Genomic DNA, 5,084 nt, shown 5'->3' with positions numbered 1-5,084 from the left:
TAGACACCTGACTAACTACCTGAAGGCAGAAAAAACACGCTTAATTAATAGAAACCGGTAAACTCATTTCCAACCGGAATTCTCATCTAATGTTCAAGACCATTTAATAACCCCCATGTCCGATGTGATGGTGTAAACTATCGGCGTTAATGGTTTACGTTTTTTTCAAGTTTTTTTAAACTTCAGGTGGTGGTATTCGCACTACTGCAATTAGCGCGATGTCGCATACGGGTGAGGGTGTTCGGGATTTCGATAAAAAGGAACACCCTTGAACCCACACCAAAAGGACATAATTGTTGTGTTACTTAAAAACTTCGTCCCTCTTTCAAGCGCGATATTCTCATCCTTATTGGGCCTTTTTCGTAAACCTTATCAGCACATCGGATCAGTAACTCTTGGATGATTTCGGCTAGAGCGAAAGATATCTCTAACCGATCGCCTCCACCCTTCGAATCTTCCATAATCCCGGATTTGGGCCGATATCAATTTGTCTCTGGGGGGTTATCGCGTAATAGACGTTTTTATCTGGTGTTATCTTTGTATTTAGTTCTGAACGCAAGGAAGTCTCGTTAATAAATCGCGTATGAGAAGTGGCTTTTTGACGCTGGGTGGTATATTTGGAATTTTTCAAAATATTATGATTGTCACATTTGGAACGTGGAACGTTGGATTTTTGTTTATTAGGGGCGCCTTGCACGTTGAAACATGACCACCCTGTATACCTGTATATCAAAATGGTGCGTTTTTGATCATGGGTCTATTAGCATTTTTTTATTATTTTACAGAAGACTATCGCTTCCTGAAATATATTTGTGACGTTATATTACACCTCATAGAGTAACTATGAAAGTGTATTTTGATATTATTCGATTCTATATAATCTAAATTGCTGTGTCTCAAGAAGTTTCCGTGGTGTAGTGGTTATCACATCCGCCTAACACGCGGAAGGTCCCCGGTTCGATCCCGGGCGGAAACACAACTTCTTTTTGTATTTCGTTTTTTTATTTCTTTTATTGTCAAATACTTTGTAGGAAAAATCGAAAAACGCATTTTAAAACGCATAAGTTGTTTGAAATCCAGAAATTTCATCGAGTTATCGCCTTCTCTGATTAACACGTGTTAAATGAATTCAAATCTCTGTCCATGTTTTTCTCTATTTTTTCATTTGACTTTCCCTCTGAATTCAGATCTCATCACAGATCTTCACAATCGAGTAGTTCCTCGAGCTGAGCCTTTCTAGATAAAATCTGTTCGTTGTTTCGGGTGCCAGAAGTGAGTGTAAATTAGGTGGAAACTTACACTTTTTAACCGAATCATGATCTGTACGTGATCTTTTCACGCGCCGATTATCCCGCAGATATGCTATATAAATTATATGTCTCGTTACGTACATATGTGATACTTTTTTGACGGATGGTTGTAAAGATAAAATGTACGAAGCGTGAATTTCAAAACGAGCTGAATGTGTCCGCATTGCTTTCCCATCGTCTACTTGGTTTCACCTTTGTACGTACACATACATACATAAATATATACTAACACTGTTTGAATTCAGCAAGTCTAAAATGCGCAAAATAGTGGGAAAATGCTGCTTCACAGTGGCTGTTTTCTCCTTTGGGTTCAGCCTCGTTAGACGTTGTTACACATTTTGACCAAATATTAATGAAAATTAAAATTGCTTACTTCCATGAAACATCCACTTCCAATCCTGAACAGACAATGGACAATAAAAGGCAATTTCCTGTAGTGTTATGTCACATATGGCGGCCTATCACCACCCCATACTATAAATTTCAATCAAATGACTGATCTGGGTAATTGCTTCCCTTTCGTCTGTTTAGCTTTATTTGGGTGTGACCGGGGAAGCACCTGAGGCCATAAAGTTGTTACCTGAAAACGTAATCCTTACTATGAACCAAGAAATAACGCAATGAGGTGACAAGTGACCACTAAGGCTTTAGAGCAAAGTTCTTCGTTTGGAAGATGAGAAGGAGTTCATTGCATCGAAGGAAGTTTTCAACTTGCCCCAAAAGTAAAAATGTTGCACTTCCCGGTATTAAGGAGAGGGATTCTGCGGGATAAGAGGTCTGCTGGTCCCATTTGTTTGTTAACGACAAAGTTACGACGTCGCGATGCTTCATTTTGTAAGTAGTCACAAAATGACGCCCGTTTGGCCACAAGTTTTCTTTAAAAAAAAAACTGTTACTTCATTCCCCAAAACCAAAAAAAAATTGCTATTTTTCATAACTCACCTGACTGTTTATTGCCAGATGGAATTAGTTATACGAATGAAAAGAAAGAGGTTGATAGGAACGGGCTTGTGAGCCGCAACTAAAGTGTTTGCATGTTAAACTTTTCAGACTTCTAACCTGCGGAAAGCTGCTTCATTCCTCTTCCATCAGCATTCATACAAACACGAGATCTCGAAAAGCTAGATTTCCAGCCTCTACTTCCTCAACTGCAAACTTATTCACAATTAAAAGCGACTTTAGGGTGTCCGATTTATCACCAGTTGTGCCCCTCGCCGGCAACGTTTAACTTCTTTAAAACCGCATCATTTAATCTCAATTGTCATAAAAAGCGACACCCTTTCAATGGAACCGGAAAACTGCGGAAATGTTTCTGCAGGACGTCGATGGATACAGCTGATCTGACCAAATGATCGAGAAAGGAACTTCGTTTTACAAGCGAGTAAAACCCCCTGATTCCTTCTAACGTTTCTTTGTTCAATAGTTAAGTGTGGTGAGTTTCGTTCGATGGGGCTGAGAGAGATTTACCGCAGTGAAAACAGGATGGTGTTGGTGCAAGCCGTCTATTCCCCTTCCCTATTATCCCACCAGGGTGTAAGATACCCCGTTGGCTTCTAACAATGTAAGGCCGAAAATGGTCTGTTCTATGTCCCGTTATAATTTCGTTAAATTTACAACCGACAGTCGTGCGGTTTTTAATGTAAGTTTTCGAAGTTGTGTGGAAACTTTATTTGGCATAAAACCGCTTCGTTACTTAAATAAATTGGGAGACGCCGGAAGATCAGAAAACACGTGTTTTGTCACCGTTTTGAAATCACTGTTAAGTGGCAGAAGATAAGGAGGTTGGAGTTTCGGGAAACAATTTCAAGAATTTTTTCCGATAAGACCATCACGGGACGAAAGAATGCTGTCAGGGGCGGGTCATTTAAAAGAATTTATCACTCTTGAGTAATGACGAATTTTTTTGCTTGAGCTTCACTCATTTCGCGGTCGGAAGCCATGAACCTCCGCGCACATTCCCTATGAGCCCATGAAATTTGGAATCTCCCAGGGCCCGCGAGTTGCGGCAACGGAGCCCGGCTCTGTCTTGAAATATCTCGAGTACCCGGTAGCCATCAGCGGTATCAAAAATCCGCATCGCACTCTCGGAGAAACCATATCAGAAACTAGTTCTTTTGACACGGAACATATATTAAAATTTGGTATCCCGAGAGATAAAGCCACCAGTGACAAAGTAGGCATGCTTAATAGCCTTATTCAATTGTCTGTGGTTTTTCGATAATCTATTTGTGCTCCGTGAGAGAATGGCCCGGTTTCGGGTTTATCTCCCCGATGTCTAACGGTGTCAAAACAGCCATTGTGGACGGGCCCCAATTAATTTCCTCCGATTGGGAAATCTGTGTGAGCGAATGCTCGCGAGGTTGTCTAGTTAAAGTAACTAATGAGTTCCGAAGCTAATTTGCGCAGATATCGAAATTAAGAGCCATGTAATAAGCCGGTGTAAGGAAAGCAACATCTCCATCGGCCGGTGGAGAAAGAGGAGAGGGCACTCGAGTGCTTTCAGTCTTTTCCTAGTTTATGCCGGTAAGCTCTTAACTACTACTAGACGATATGTTTGCGCCCTTCTATATCTCTCTCGCTCTAATCTGAATCGCGGATGCCTGCCTAATTGCGATCACTAATTATTCCTTAATTGACTTTCTTGACAATGTGCTTATCCTCTCCGGCGATGCCTTTGATCTCGACCGACCGGCTACTTTTAAGTGCCGTCCGGAATTTTCGCCAAGGCTGCTGCCGCTTTCGGATGGTTATTTGACCGATCTTCGGGGTTTTGCATATGCGGCTTTAGATAGAGAATTAACCGAGCCACTAAGTGATAATAAGTAACGCAACCGCTATACAGAGGCGGAATTCCAATTCGAAGGCCTCGGCGACAGGAAAAGGAATCTGGATGGAGCCGTTGGATGGTCCGAGAGATTGCTAGTTTATTAATGAAAATTTCCCAAACGCCGTTGCAGGTGCGTATACCTGCTATTGATCCAAACGACATGAATAATAACTGAAAAATAACTTTGGATCCAAACGATTGGGAATGAAATTGGGGCCCGAGTGCCGCGGATTTAAAAGTCGAATCCGAAGGACACTGAATGAATTTCGGGCCGGAACCATATGAAGAGGAGTTCCAATCCGAACGACACTTAGTGGACTTCGAGTACTTTTCGCAGGAATCTGGAACAACATATTTTCTACGAGTGCCTTTTTCCATAAGAAAAGGATAATTAGATGGAAACTATACACGCAACTAAATTACTCATTGTTTCTGCATGAAGAGATATTGTTGATGGTGTAAATAGTTTGTAGCTCAGACTTGAAGGCGAGCGATCCAGGGAGTCTCAAACGACTCGGAGTGAAGTTCCATCCGGACTAAAGTGATATTCGGATCCGAACAGCTCGGAGTGAAGTTCGCGCCCGGACTAAAGTGATATTCGGATCCAAACGACTCGGAGTGAGGTGCGTACTCGAATAACACCTAGTGGAGTTCAGCGCAGAAATCCTGGAAAAGGCACTCTCTGGATGAGTCTGGAAATTTTTTTTTCTATAAATGTTTTTACCATAAAACAGGAAAATTAAATGGAGATAGTACACACAAGTCGCCTGAAGTTACGCAGTTGGTAATAATAATTCCTTCTGGAAACTTGCCCAGAATGTAATTATTTTATTAAAAAATTAAATAGATATAGACCCATTGATCATATTGCATGTCTGCGTATGACAATAGAAAATCAGAAATGAAATTACCAATATAGGGACAATTGACGTTTAAGACAAAACGAT

General features: G+C 41.1%; 1 non-coding gene across 1 annotated transcript; it reads left to right on the top strand.

Annotated features, from left to right (window-relative positions):
* The first annotated feature begins 903 nt into the window (after positions 1 to 903).
* Positions 904 to 976, top strand: TRNAV-AAC (transfer RNA valine (anticodon AAC)). Its single transcript has one exon. It is a non-coding gene; the product is annotated as a tRNA-Val (tRNA).
* The last annotated feature ends 4,108 nt before the right edge of the window (positions 977 to 5,084 follow it).

The sequence above is a fragment of the Euwallacea similis genome, chromosome 19 (assembly GCF_039881205.1).
Source record: "Euwallacea similis isolate ESF13 chromosome 19, ESF131.1, whole genome shotgun sequence".
Classification (NCBI taxonomy): domain Eukaryota; kingdom Metazoa; phylum Arthropoda; class Insecta; order Coleoptera; family Curculionidae; genus Euwallacea; species Euwallacea similis.
This window is presented reverse-complemented; position numbering and strand designations above follow the sequence as displayed.